Here is a 16,083-nt window from a genome sequence, read left to right as displayed (position 1 = left end):
AAATAATCAATTGAAATTCTGCCAGAAGTGAATTTTCTGAATTTACTGGTGACAGCAGGAAACAAAGTTGCTGTAAGACAGGTTATGTCCCCAATCAGTCTCTATGCCCCAATCTATTGCCACAGCTCTGAGCCCGGCTCACGGTCTTCACCTATAGACAAGCCCCGCATGAACAGGACATGTTATTTGTCTCCTGACTACGGTTACCCCCAGGTCTTAACGTGCAAGGCATACAGACTGAAGTAGAGAGGACAATAACCCACCAGAACCCCACTGAGGCAAATAACACAGTTCAGTAGCTCATACGTATCACACAGGTTTATTACCTTGATTCAGGAGGATGAAGCCCTCAGCGTCAATTGCCAGTAATGACAGATGTATCAGGAACAGGCAGTGAATGATGCAGGAAATATATGAGAAAGTTCATGCAGGGTCCACATGCAAGGTTATTCAAGCAACAAGCAAGTATTAGTCCAGGTATAACTAGAGTATCCAGAAACAAGCAATGGTCGGTCCAGGTAGCATGCAAGAGTGTCCAGTTAACAGGCAAAGGTCGGTCCAGGCGGCAGAAAAGAGTGTCCAGTAAACAAGCAGAGGTTGGTCCAGGCAGCAGGCAATAGTATCCAGTTAAAAGGCAGAGGTCTGTCCAGGCGGCAGGCAAAAGTATCCAGTAACAGGCAGAGGTCGGTCCAGGCAGCAAGCTAACGTATCCAGGAATCAAAGCAAGGGTTAATAACAGCAAACAAGAATGGTCAAATACAAGCCAAGGTCAAGATCCAGTAATTCAACAATGTGAGTGCGCACCCAGCAACTAGCCACAGCTATGCTTATCACGGGCAATGACTAGGAGCACTCTGCAGGTTTAAATACAACTTTCATCCAATCAGTGGCTGGCCACACTCCGCTTATCCAATCACACAGCGGTACACCTACCTAGGTGTCAGCTGTAATGCCGGATAATACACAGAAATACAATAATTACTATACTTACAATATATATATATATCAGGGTTGCCAACCCAATTTCTAATTTTTGACGGACAAAAGGCCCAAAAAAGCAGGACACTCAAAATTTTGGACGGACAGGGGGCGGAGTTGGGGGCGGAGTCAAAAGCGCACTTTTAAGTAGCTGTGGGTGGCGCTAAGCTCTGGGCATTATTATTTTTTTGTATTTATATAGCCAGGGTTGTGGAGTCAGTCAGAGCAATTTTTGGGTACCTGGAGTTAGCAGTTTCATAAACTAAGGCGTCAGAGTTGGATGATTTTTGTACCAACTCTACAGTCCTGTATATAGCACTGACATCTTCTGCAGCACTTTACAGAGTACATGGTCATGCCACTGCAGTGGCGTAGCTAAGGAGCTGTGGGCCCTGTTGCAAGTTTTACAATAGGGCCCCCCAAGCACTCTATACATAACAATTGATACGGCGCACCAAAACCTGCCAATGGCAACTACAGTGTCTGAGGTGCAAAAAGGGGATGGGGAACAGTTTGTTAATGATTACTACTATTCAAAGTATCTATAGAAGTGATTATTATGAGCACAGGACCAATAGAGAGCGAATACTGTAGTTGAGGGATGGCCTCTAGGGGCACCTCTGGCCCGGATGCGGTCTCTACCTCTGCACCCCCTATTGCTACGCCCCTGTATCACTGACTGTCCTCAGAGGAGCTCACAGTCTAATCCAGGAGTGGGTAAACTTTTTGACTTGAGGGCTACATTGGGTTCTTAAATTTGATTGGGGGGCTGGTGCAGAATAGAAGTGCAGTGCACGAAGCGTGCTGCGACAAAAAAAGGGCCTGACTGTAAGGTAACAGTGTAACGCAAAGACAGTGGGCCCAGGTTTTCTCCCAAACATGGGACATTTTTCCCCCACCCACAAACAACTAAGACAAGACAAGACAAATAACATTTATATCGCACTTTTCTCCTGGCGGACTCAAAGCACCAGAGCTGCAGCCACTAGGACGCGCTCTATAGGCAGTAGCAGTGTTAGGGAGACTTGCCTAAGGTCTCCTACTGAATAGGTGTTGGCTTACTGAGGCCCAGGGACAGCAGGCAGCCCCCCTCAGACAGCAAGACACGTAATGTGGCAGCTTTCCCCAGAAAATACAGATCATGGCAAAGCATTTACAAATATGGCAGCCTCCATATCCCTATTATATCTTACTACATCTATGTTGTACAAAGGCCATATCAAAGTAAATTCAATCTGTAGGTCCTATCACATATAAAGTATGTTGCTAAGATTGTACTATACAATCTGACTGTAGTGTGTACAGTGTATGGCAAACTAGTTTCAAAACTGCTTTCTGGTCAACAATTAGTTTATGTAAGAAGCAGAGTGTGTGTGACATCTGGGCTGGGGATATACAGTAGTGTGTTCTCCCCCTGCCAGCCACTCTCTGTCCAGTTACAAGGCCAGTCCTTCTGCCAGACTGGCTGGGGGAAATATGCAGAGGGTTGCAGAGTGAGACATAAAGAAAGAACCAGTCTAGCAGAATGACTTGCCCTGTAACTGGACAGAGAGTGGCTGGCAGGGGGAGAACACACTACTGTATATCCCCAGCCCAGATGTCACACACACTGCCCTCACAACTTCATACCTGGATCTGGCTGCCATTATATTCTGGGGACAGGGGGAGAGGAAGACAGTGATGAACACGCTGGCTGCTCGGTGCTTGCTCTCTCTGTCCCCTACAGTACAGCTGCTGCTGCTGCTTCCAGTTCCTGGACAAGAGTTGTGGGGGGGGGGGGGGGGGGCTCTCTTGGCTGCTTCTACTCTTGCTCTCTCTCATTGGCTGGAGTGAGGCAGAAGCAGCAGAAAGAGCACTGCTGATTGGAGGGCGGGAGGGAAGAAGGACAGAGAAGCCCAGGGCAGTATGGGGCTTCATGCAGAGCTACCTCACATGCCGCAAAGGGACCAGGCCCCAACCAGTCCCACAGACTCCCAGCCCCCAGGGGTGCCCCTCTCTCCCTCACAGAGAGAGACTCACAGTTAGTGTGCTGGGTCGACTGTTCTTCTCCTTGGCCTGGTCACTCCTGGCCGCTTGCTGGGCTGTGGGTGGGGGGCGGGCTCCAATCAGTCTGCTGTAGACTGGTCGGCTGTTGTTTGTCTTCCTCCAACTAAGTCACTCTCCCCCTGTCCCGAACCAGTCAGTCTCTGTCCCACAGACTCCCAGCCCCCACTCCAAGCCAGGGTGCCTCTCTCTCCCTCACAGAGACTCACAGTAGTGTGCTGGACTGGCTCCTCTGCTCCAGGCTCCTGTGCTCGGTCGGCTGTCAGCTGCTGCTGATCTGCTCCAGCCCTGGCTGCTCCTCGGCTCTGCTCTGCTGCGTGGCTCAGCGGCTGTGTGTGTGGCGTGCCTGAGTTTGAGTGCTGTCTGTGCTCATGTGCTGCGGCTGCGAGTCTGCGACCTCAGCTCCGACCTGACTCTGGCTGCAGTGCTGCCGCCCGTGTGACGTACTCCTCTCTCCTCGCTGGCGTCCTCTCCTCCTCATCTCGCTGCTGTGCTCAGACTGAGTGGGCTGGGCCGGCTCCCTCCCTGCATCTCGTATTGGGCAGCGAGTGGCGCCGGTGCCAAAAAGAGGTTAGCTGATTGGAGGGGACACCCGCGGAGGAGAGCGGCGGCTGAGGGGAGACTGAGGGAGGGGGGAAAGAGCGTGCATAGCACAAGGCGCATGCGCAGAATAAGTTGGAATAATTTATGCACTTTTGGACAGACGACTGCCCAGGAAATACGGGCAGTACGGACAGCTCTTTTTCAAGAGCTTCTGTACGGACAGTCCGTCTTTTGACGGACGCTTGGCAACCCTGATATATATATATATATATATATATATATATATATATATATATATATATATATATATATATATATATATATTACACAGTTCTAAACTGACTGGAGTACATATATATCGGGCTGATGCGCAATATATGAAATGTAGCTCTCAAACAACTATCTCACTAGGATAAGGACCAAGGACCAGCGTACTGATTAGTATCAAGGCCAATGAACAAGTGAATACTCTGGCCTTAAATACCCAAGAGGCAGAGCAAAAGCCCAGCCCCCAGAATTGACAGCACCTCCTGCAATAAGGTGTCGGCTGATGAAATAACAGCTGACACCCCATCAGACACACCTCCTCAGCCTGTAAAGGCAGCTCTGAGCTGCACGCATCCTGCCAGAAACAACACGTCGACCCACATCTACAGGGGAGCCGGTGATGCAAACATTCTGATTCACATCTACAGGGGAGCCAGGGATGCCATTGACCAAAGAGGAAGAGGAAGCTTCCTCTAGCTGCTCCACACTCAGAACAGCCTCCAAAGACCACACCAGATAAGTTAGTTACACAAGGTCTTTTTGAAAAAAAATCTTTTTTGACTTGTACCCACTATTCTGCTTAACATATGTAGCAATTTTGATGACCATAGCATGTATGGAGTCTTTGCTATTCCCCACTAAAGCCAGCATGTAATTATGCAAAAATGATGTGAAATGATGAATGATTGTACGCAATCAAATGAATTTTCAAATTGTAATTACGTATAGGGATAATTACGAAAATTAACATGAAATTTTGCATAATCGTAATTAAAATGCCACTGTTCTTAAATGAACAGAAAAGGACTGTACTCATCCAGCCTTTCACAGTGCTCTGGTGAAATGGAGACCCCTCTTTTAACATCTCTTGACTCAACTGACTCAATGTTAATTTTAACAGGAGGATGACAAAATTGTTAGATGTTACAATATGTAAGGTGTGTGTGTGTGTATAGCTATATGACTCGCATATAAACTCCCCAGTATAGCCCCCTCCACAGTAGCCAGATGTGCCCCCAGTACAAGTCAGTCCCCATCCCCGTAACCAGATGTACCCCAAGGATCATACATCTGTTTCTCAGAAATGAGACACAGCAATTGCCACACAGAAAGAATCCCTAATCATTGCACTGACAACTGATACGGTGCTTGCATGCTCCACTTCACAAGGCCAGGGGCCGCAGGTAGTCTTGAGCAGTGCACTCTGCCTGCACACCATGTTGCAGGGGATGGGGGGCACAGACATAGCAGGGAACCAGCTGGCAAGAGCAGGATCACTAGTGCATGCAGAGCCGGGCCGAGGCAGAGGCGAGAGAGGTTTTAGCCTCAGGGCACAGTGTAGGAGGGGACACAAAACTCATTAGCTATCATTCCCCTATTATGTTTTAAGCAGAGGGAAATAAGAAAAGGGGATACATGGCAGTGACTGCAAGCCAGAGAGCTAGAGATTAAGGTGTTGGGGGCCCTGGGGTGCCTCTTATGCTGGGAATACACAGGTCGATTATGCTCGTCCCCGCGGCCGCCCGGATCGATTCCCGCTCATCCCTGCAGGCATTTATCTCCCGTACGTTTTATTCCTTTGTTCTCCCCGCCGGTATCGAGCGCGGAATCGATCCGGCAGGGTATTGGACAGGTCGGATATTATCTATCGAGCCATCAGTGGCTCGATTGATAATTTCAAACGAACCATGTATTCCCAGCATTATTCTTGGGTGCGTGAGGACCTTGTCCCGGCTCTGAGTGCACAATCCTTACGCTCCTGCCAGTAACAAAACCTGCTCCACCATCCATTCTGCTCAACTGACTCATATTATGCCAAGGGGGTAACTTTTTTGTGCTGAAAAATAAATCTTATACGTTAGTATATAAGGCATACAGTATAAATATTTGTACAGTCCTTTTTTTATTAAAAGAGAAATGAATGGGTCGGCATCACCAGAGTAATTTATAGCTTTTTATTCATAAAAGGCAGCAGTGACAGACGCTGTTTTGGGCTATCCTAGCCTTTTCTCAAACTGCTTACAGCCTTTCTGAAAGACGTTTGAGAAAGGGCTAGGATAGCCCGAAGCTGTTTGAGAAAGGGCTAGGATAGCCCGAAACAGCATCTGTCACTGCTTCCTTTTATAAATAAAGAGCTATAAATTACTCTGGTGGTGCCGACCCATTCAAACTCTTTGAACTCTGTGGGCCCCAAGATACACTGGGGCTGGGGTCTGGGCACACTACTTTTCTTTTTACGTTGGTACTCCCCACGTTGCTTTTTTTTTCATTAATTTGCTGGCATTAAATGCAGCGTTTTAAAAGTAACGTTTTAGGGATCTACCGCCCTTCCATGCAAGTGAATGGGAGCATTTAATACAAGCTTTTGCATGCTTTCATGAAAGCCTGGCAGTTGATCCCAGCGTCTCGTCTCATCTCAAAAGCAACATGCAGCTTCTAGAAGGCGTTTGAAAGCCAGCAAAAGCCACTGAAAGCAAATGAAAGCCCATAAAAGCCAAAGACAGCCAATAAAAGCCCAGCCTTTCCATATACTTCCTGCAAAAGCCACCAAAAGCCCAGAAAATGCAACGCTCTCCTGAAAGCTATTAAAAGCCTTTAAAGGTCAGTAAAAGCTAAGCTGTTAAATGCTGGCATACTTGAAACAAAAAGCATGGTGTTTGAACGAAACGCTATGCGGAAGCTCAGCAGAAGCCCATGTGAACCAGCCCTAAAGAAGAGAGGCATTTAGAAATGCAAATGTTTTACCAACAAATTTGGAAAGTTTACAGAGTTAATGTTTTATAATGTGAACTGGGATGTTACTTACTTTTCAAAGTGAATTACTAATAATATAGTCCAAGACTATTTACATTTATGTAGACACACTATTCAACACTGATGTAAATGCAAAATGGATTCACCTACTTGTCTTGTGTGAAGGATTATTAGTTCTGTGTGAGAGGATGTGAATCTAATCTCAGAGCAACAAGATACAAAATTAATGTTTTCCCTAATAGTGTCTTTTCATGAGTGTTCCACTTGGTGGTTGCAAATGGTGCATCTTATCTAATAAAAGCCTTGCGTCCATGGGCTGTGTCCATGTCAGGTGCTGAGTGGGGGCCATTGCTATGTGCCCCGACATGTGTGGCCATTTTTTTCAAATGGGCCTAATAGACCAGTGTAATATGTATTCATAAATATTATTTCATATTTTCCAAATAAAAGAGAGTAAAACGTTACAAAAATCTATTTTTAGTACTACTGATTTTAGTAAATGGCAAATGTAAAAATAAACAAAACAAAAAGAATACATTTCCTTTGAGGAGTTAGTCACCTGGGTTATTTTAGAAAACATGGTAAAAAAAGAGATTGTAGATGAAAACAATGAACATGATGGTACGTTTGTGCCTTTATGACATTCATACTGGCATGTGGGTCACTATTTTCCTCAGGTAATTGTCAGGAAGAACTACAACTGCCATTAGATAGGCAATCTTGTCAATCTCTGATTTAAGTATATGCTTTCATGTGAGACCATTTCAGGTGCATTTTTTGCCTGTGTTAGGTGAGTGAACCATAAACACTGCAGGTATGGATGACTAATTCTGTCACAATCTGTCAACGGGTAATGAAGACAACGAAAGTCAATGTAATCACTGGTGGTAGCACTTTGGGTGACTGACTACAAAAGCAGAGCTTTTTAAAACTGCAGTGAATTCTTAATTCAGGCAAAACGGCACATAAAATACCATATAAAATGTATGTGTAGTGTGAACATTCTGCAGGTTTGACACAGGTAGCATTTACTCTAATATAAAAACCTCATTTTACCTGCAGTCAAGCATGCTACATTTGTGCACTGTGCGGTCGGCAAAGTGGTGCGTGGGACAGTTTTGGGGCGATTCCACCTCAATGGAAAGTATAGGAGAAACGTAAAACGCTCACACAATCGCTTTGTTGAGCTATTGCGTTCACGTTTTTAAGAATAAATACATTGTATTTATTCTTTTCCGGGTCAAAGAGTTCACTTCCTGACTTGCATCAGGGAGCGAATTAAAAAAACACTTGGGAAAAACGTGTAGAAATGCGCTTTGCACAAAAATGAATCACCCACCCGATCGACGGGAGGAGAAAAAAAACCTCCTCCAAAAATGGCCAATGCGAACATCAACGCAAGTGGAACTCAATGGCCTCAATTCACTAAGCTTTATCAAACACTTTATCAAACGTTTGAGAATTTACCTATTGGGAAAAAGCTAATTTTGAATTCACTAAGGTGGTATAGATTTATTGAACTTTTTATCAATAAAACATTCAATAAATATACAACACCTTAGTGAATTAAAAATTAGTTGATAAAGTGTTTGATAAAGCTTAGTGAATAGAGGCCAATGTGAACGAGGCCTAAACAAAGATTTAGCAATTGTAGGTATTACTATTTACAAAAGCAGAATAGAAGAAAAATATATTGCTTTTTAAAATGTACAGTTTTATTTTGGGGTTCTATCTTTTCTGGACCGGTAAAGGTTAGCTAGCAGGATGGAGGGTTACTTTATTGCTGCAGTAAATAACCCATTCTGATATATATAACAAATACACATTCTTCAGGTGTAGTAACTGCTAACAAGACATTGTTATGGCATAGAAGAAACTTGGCCAAGGTGGCCAATAATGACCACCTCTGTCGGAAATCAAGCATATGTACAGCAGCCCCTGAGTCCACTTGGCCTGCAATCAGCATGGGGGATGGGTTCAAATGAGTGTTGGGTGAGAGCATTGTTCTCCTCACATACCTGGCTCTCACATGACATCACACCCTCCTGCGTAGCAACAGAACACGTTGCTAACCTGCAGTTCCCACAGCCTTGGCTCTGCATTGTTGTCCAAAAGATCGGGTCCCAATCCCTGCCAGGCAACATGCCTTGTACCTGTGTATGAGACTTTATTCTATTTATCTTTTTCATATTTTTACTACAAAGCAGTAAAAACAAGGCCTTTATTTAACTTATAAAGCATGCCAGTCAATCCATATGCTGGATCTAAAAGCAAGTCTCTTAGCTTTATTTGTAGTAATGTTTAATACTGTATTTATATATAAAAATATACAACTAAGCTTAATAACTACATTTAAAAAAATTAAAACACTCAATTAACATTCACTTTAATAGCACTAATATTTAGTAGGTATTGTATGTCTATGTCTAATCATTCCACTTGTGAAGCTCTTCATAATTAGGGATCACAATTTAACGAGAAATGAAACGGTACCTGCCCATGTCCAAGGTGGAGAACACCTAGATGTTCGGGTTCGCGAACGTTCGCCGAACATCGCCGCGATGTTCGGGTGTTCGACCCGAACTCCGAACATAATGGAAGTCAATGGGGACCCGAACTTTCGTGCTTTGTAAAGCTTCCTTACATGCTACATACCCCAAATTTGCAGGGTATGTGCACCGGGGGAGTAGGTACAAGAGGAAAAAAATTTTAGCAAAAAGAGCTTATAGTTTTTGAGAAAATCGATTTTAAAGTTTCAAGGGGAAAACTGTCTTTTAAATGCGGGAAATGTCTGTTTTCTTTGCACAGGTAACATGCTTTTTGTCGGCATGCAGTCATAAATGTAATACATATAAGAGGTTCCAGGAAAAGGGACCGGTAACGCTAACCCAGCAGCAGCACACGTGATGGAACAGGAGGAGGGTGGCGCAGGAGGAGAAGGCCACGCTTTGAGACACAACAACCCAGGCCTTGCATGAGGACAAGAAGCGTGCGGATAGCAATTTGCGTTTTGTCGCCATGCAGTCATAAATGTAATACAGATGAGAGGTTCAATAAACAGGGACCGGAAACGCTAACCCATCACAGATGTTCATTGTTCATGTTACTTGGTTGGGGTCCGGGAGTGTTGCGTAGTCGTTTCCAATCCAGGATTGATTCATTTTAATTTGAGTCAGACGGTCTGCATTTTCTGTGGAGAGGCGGATACGCCGATCTGTGACGATGCCTCCGGCAGCACTGAGACAGCGTTCCGACATAACGCTGGCTGCCGGGCAAGCCAGCACCTCTATTGCGTACATTGCCAGTTTGTGCCAGGTGTCTAGCTTCGATACCCAATAGTTGAAGGGTGCAGATGGATTGTTCAACACAGCTATGCCATCTGACATGTAGTCCTTGACCATCTTCTCCAGGCGATCGGTGTTGGAGGTGGATCTGCACGCTTGCTGTTCTGTGTGCTGCTGCATGGGTGTCAGAACATTTTCCCACTCCAAGGACACTGCCGATACCATTCCCTTTTGGGCACTAGCTGCGGCTTGTGTTGTTTGCTGCCCTCCTGGTCGTCCTGGGTTTGCGGAAGTCAGTCTGTCGGCGTACAACTGGCTAGAGGAGGGGGAGGATGTCAATCTCCTCTTTAAAGTCTCCACAAGGGCCTGCTGGTATTTTTCCATTTTGACCTGTCGGACTCTTTCTTCAAGCAGTTTTGGAACATTGTGTTTGTACCGTGGATCCGGAAGAGTATAAACCCAGTAATTGGTGTTGTCCAGAATGTGCACAATGCGTGGGTCGCGTTCAATGCAGTCCTAGGCCGAAGAGGTCAAAGCCTAGGGTCACAAAAACTTGTTTATTTGGGCAATTTCAATGGTAGTGATGGTGACGTACATAAATCTCAGCCATGGCCGTTAGCAACGTCTGAATTTCATGAAATGTCTCATGCAGGTAGAAGACATATTGTTAGACTTGGATTCCAAAGATGGGGTCCCTACATCTCTGCAAACCAGAGTTACAGGGGTCCAAAATTGGTAAAATCCCCCATAGGCTTTCATTGGGCCTCCTATTTACAGTTCCAAAATCTCACATCTTTTCAAAGGGCAAATGATCAGCAGTGGCAAATTTTCTAGCATTGTAGGGACCCTTAGGGGGAACATGACTGGTGAGTTTCGGGCCCCTAGGCCAAAGAGGTCATAGCCTAGGGTCACAAAAACCTGTTTATTTGGGCTATTTCATAGTCTATGGGGGATTTTACCAATTTTGGAGCCCTGTAACTCTGGTTTGCAGAGATGTAGGGACCCCATCTTTGGAATCCAAGTCTAACAATATGTCTTCTACCTGCATGAGACATTTCGTGAAATTCAGACGTTGCTAACGGCCATGGCTGAGATTTATGTACGTCACCATCACTACCATTGAAATAGCCCAAATAAACAGGTTTTTGTGACCCTAGGCTATGACCTCTTTGGCCTAGGGGCCCGAAACTCACCAGTCATGTTCCCCCTAAGGGTCCCTACAATGCTAGAAAATTTGGTACTGCTGAGCCATTGCCCTTTGAAAAGATGTAAAATTTTGGAAAGTGAAAAGGGGAGGCAATGAAAGTCTATGGGGGATTTTACCAATTTTGGACCCCTGTAACTCTGGTTTGCAGAGATGTAGGGCCAAGGTGGCCAATAATGACCACCTCTGTCGGAAATCAAGCATATGTACAGCAGCCCCTGAGTCCACTTGGCCTGCAATCAGCATGGGGGATGGGTTCAAATGAGTGTTGGGTGAGAGCATTGTTCTCCTCACATACCTGGCTCTCACATGACATCACACCCTCCTGCGTAGCAACAGAACACGTTGCTAACCTGCAGTTCCCACAGCCTTGGCTCTGCATTGTTGTCCAAAAGATCGGGTCCCAATCCCTGCCAGGCAACATGCCTTGTACCTGTGTATGAGACTTTATTCTATTTATCTTTTTCATATTTTTACTACAAAGCAGTAAAAACAAGGCCTTTATTTAACTTATAAAGCATGCCAGTCAATCCATATGCTGGATCTAAAAGCAAGTCTCTTAGCTTTATTTGTAGTAATGTTTAATACTGTATTTATATATAAAAATATACAACTAAGCTTAATAACTACATTTAAAAAAATTAAAACACTCAATTAACATTCACTTTAATAGCACTAATATTTAGTAGGTATTGTATGTCTATGTCTAATCATTCCACTTGTGAAGCTCTTCATAATTAGGGATCACAATTTAACGAGAAATGAAACGGTACCTGCCCATGTCCAAGGTGGAGAACACCTAGATGTTCGGGTTCGCGAACGTTCGCCGAACATCGCCGCGATGTTCGGGTGTTCGACCCGAACTCCAAACATAATGGAAGTCAATGGGGACCCGAACTTTCGTGCTTTGTAAAGCTTCCTTACATGCTACATACCCCAAATTTGCAGGGTATGTGCACCTTGGGAGTGGGTACAAGAGGAAAAAAAATTTAGCAAAAAGAGCTTATAGTTTTTGAGAAAATCGATTTTAAAGTTTCAAAGGGAAAACTGTCTTTTAAATGCGGGAAATGTCTGTTTTCTTTGCACAGGTAACATGCTTTTTGTCGGCATGCAGTCATAAATGTAATACATATAAGAGGTTCCAGGAAAAGGGACCGGTAACGCTAACCCAGCAGCAGCACACGTGATGGAACAGGAGGAGGGTGGCGCAGGAGGAGAAGGCCACGCTTTGAGACACAACAACCCAGGCCTTGCATGAGGACAAGAAGCGTGCGGATAGCAATTTGCGTTTTGTCGCCATGCAGTCATAAATGTAATACAGATGAGAGGTTCAATAAACAGGGACCGGAAACGCTAACCCATCACAGATGTTCATTGTTCATGTTACTTGGTTGGGGTCCGGGAGTGTTGCGTAGTCGTTTCCAATCCAGGATTGATTCATTTTAATTTGAGTCAGACGGTCTGCATTTTCTGTGGAGAGGCGGATACGCCGATCTGTGACGATGCCTCCGGCAGCACTGAGACAGCGTTCCGACATAACGCTGGCTGCCGGGCAAGCCAGCACCTCTATTGCGTACATTGCCAGTTTGTGCCAGGTGTCTAGCTTCGATACCCAATAGTTGAAGGGTGCAGATGGATTGTTCAACACAGCTATGCCATCTGACATGTAGTCCTTGACCATCTTCTCCAGGCGATCGGTGTTGGAGGTGGATCTGCACGCTTGCTGTTCTGTGTGCTGCTGCATGGGTGTCAGAACATTTTCCCACTCCAAGGACACTGCCGATACCATTCCCTTTTGGGCACTAGCTGCGGCTTGTGTTGTTTGCTGCCCTCCTGGTCGTCCTGGGTTTGCGGAAGTCAGTCTGTCGGCGTACAACTGGCTAGAGGAGGGGGAGGATGTCAATCTCCTCTTTAAAGTCTCCACAAGGGCCTGCTGGTATTTTTCCATTTTGACCTGTCGGACTCTTTCTTCAAGCAGTTTTGGAACATTGTGTTTGTACCGTGGATCCGGAAGAGTATAAACCCAGTAATTGGTGTTGTCCAGAATGTGCACAATGCGTGGGTCGCGTTCAATGCAGTCCTAGGCCGAAGAGGTCAAAGCCTAGGGTCACAAAAACTTGTTTATTTGGGCAATTTCAATGGTAGTGATGGTGACGTACATAAATCTCAGCCATGGCCGTTAGCAACGTCTGAATTTCATGAAATGTCTCATGCAGGTAGAAGACATATTGTTAGACTTGGATTCCAAAGATGGGGTCCCTACATCTCTGCAAACCAGAGTTACAGGGGTCCAAAATTGGTAAAATCCCCCATAGGCTTTCATTGGGCCTCCTATTTACAGTTCCAAAATCTCACATCTTTTCAAAGGGCAAATGATCAGCAGTGGCAAATTTTCTAGCATTGTAGGGACCCTTAGGGGGAACATGACTGGTGAGTTTCGGGCCCCTAGGCCAAAGAGGTCATAGCCTAGGGTCACAAAAACCTGTTTATTTGGGCTATTTCATAGTCTATGGGGGATTTTACCAATTTTGGAGCCCTGTAACTCTGGTTTGCAGAGATGTAGGGACCCCATCTTTGGAATCCAAGTCTAACAATATGTCTTCTACCTGCATGAGACATTTCGTGAAATTCAGACGTTGCTAACGGCCATGGCTGAGATTTATGTACGTCACCATCACTACCATTGAAATAGCCCAAATAAACAGGTTTTTGTGACCCTAGGCTATGACCTCTTTGGCCTAGGGGCCCGAAACTCACCAGTCATGTTCCCCCTAAGGGTCCCTACAATGCTAGAAAATTTGGTACTGCTGAGCCATTGCCCTTTGAAAAGATGTAAAATTTTGGAAAGTGAAAAGGGGAGGCAATGAAAGTCTATGGGGGATTTTACTAATTTTGGACCCCTGTAACTCTGGTTTGCAGAGATGTAGGGCCAAGGTGGCCAATAATGACCACCTCTGTCGGAAATCAAGCATATGTACAGCAGCCCCTGAGTCCACTTGGCCTGCAATCAGCATGGGGGATGGGTTCAAATGAGTGTTGGGTGAGAGCATTGTTCTCCTCACATACCTGGCTCTCACATGACATCACACCCTCCTGCGTAGCAACAGAACACGTTGCTAACCTGCAGTTCCCACAGCCTTGGCTCTGCATTGTTGTCCAAAAGATCGGGTCCCAATCCCTGCCAGGCAACATGCCTTGTACCTGTGTATGAGACTTTATTCTATTTATCTTTTTCATATTTTTACTACAAAGCAGTAAAAACAAGGCCTTTATTTAACTTATAAAGCATGCCAGTCAATCCATATGCTGGATCTAAAAGCAAGTCTCTTAGCTTTATTTGTAGTAATGTTTAATACTGTATTTATATATAAAAATATACAACTAAGCTTAATAACTACATTTAAAAAAATTAAAACACTCAATTAACATTCACTTTAATAGCACTAATATTTAGTAGGTATTGTATGTCTATGTCTAATCATTCCACTTGTGAAGCTCTTCATAATTAGGGATCACAATTTAACGAGAAATGAAACGGTACCTGCCCATGTCCAAGGTGGAGAACACCTAGATGTTCGGGTTCGCGAACGTTCGCCGAACATCGCCGCGATGTTCGGGTGTTCGACCCGAACTCCAAACATAATGGAAGTCAATGGGGACCCGAACTTTCGTGCTTTGTAAAGCTTCCTTACATGCTACATACCCCAAATTTGCAGGGTATGTGCACCTTGGGAGTGGGTACAAGAGGAAAAAAAATGTAGCAAAAAGAGCTTATAGTTTTTGAGAAAATCGATTTTAAAGTTTCAAAGGGAAAACTGTCTTTTAAATGCGGGAAATGTCTGTTTTCTTTGCACAGGTAACATGCTTTTTGTCGGCATGCAGTCATAAATGTAATACATATAAGAGGTTCCAGGAAAAGGGACCGGTAACGCTAACCCAGCAGCAGCACACGTGATGGAACAGGAGGAGGGTGGCGCAGGAGGAGAAGGCCACGCTTTGAGACACAACAACCCAGGCCTTGCATGAGGACAAGAAGCGTGCGGATAGCAATTTGCGTTTTGTCGCCATGCAGTCATAAATGTAATACAGATGAGAGGTTCAATAAACAGGGACCGGAAACGCTAACCCATCACAGATGTTCATTGTTCATGTTACTTGGTTGGGGTCCGGGAGTGTTGCGTAGTCGTTTCCAATCCAGGATTGATTCATTTTAATTTGAGTCAGACGGTCTGCATTTTCTGTGGAGAGGCGGATACGCCGATCTGTGACGATGCCTCCGGCAGCACTGAGACAGCGTTCCGACATAACGCTGGCTGCCGGGCAAGCCAGCACCTCTATTGCGTACATTGCCAGTTTGTGCCAGGTGTCTAGCTTCGATACCCAATAGTTGAAGGGTGCAGATGGATTGTTCAACACAGCTATGCCATCTGACATGTAGTCCTTGACCATCTTCTCCAGGCGATCGGTGTTGGAGGTGGATCTGCACGCTTGCTGTTCTGTGTGCTGCTGCATGGGTGTCAGAACATTTTCCCACTCCAAGGACACTGCCGATACCATTCCCTTTTGGGCACTAGCTGCGGCTTGTGTTGTTTGCTGCCCTCCTGGTCGTCCTGGGTTTGCGGAAGTCAGTCTGTCGGCGTACAACTGGCTAGAGGAGGGGGAGGATGTCAATCTCCTCTTTAAAGTCTCCACAAGGGCCTGCTGGTATTTTTCTATTTTGACCTGTCGGACTCTTTCTTCAAGCAGTTTTGGAACATTGTGTTTGTACCGTGGATCCGGAAGAGTATAAACCCAGTAATTGGTGTTGTCCAGAATGTGCACAATGCGTGGGTCGCGTTCAATGCAGTCCTAGGCCGAAGAGGTCAAAGCCTAGGGTCACAAAAACTTGTTTATTTGGGCAATTTCAATGGTAGTGATGGTGACGTACATAAATCTCAGCCATGGCCGTTAGCAACGTCTGAATTTCATGAAATGTCTCATGCAGGTAGAAGACATATTGTTAGACTTGGA

Source organism: Hyperolius riggenbachi, chromosome 5 (genome assembly GCF_040937935.1).
Source record: "Hyperolius riggenbachi isolate aHypRig1 chromosome 5, aHypRig1.pri, whole genome shotgun sequence".
In the NCBI taxonomy this organism is placed as follows: domain Eukaryota; kingdom Metazoa; phylum Chordata; class Amphibia; order Anura; family Hyperoliidae; genus Hyperolius; species Hyperolius riggenbachi.
The sequence above is the reverse complement of the archived record's forward strand: the minus strand, read 5'-3'. Positions refer to the sequence as shown.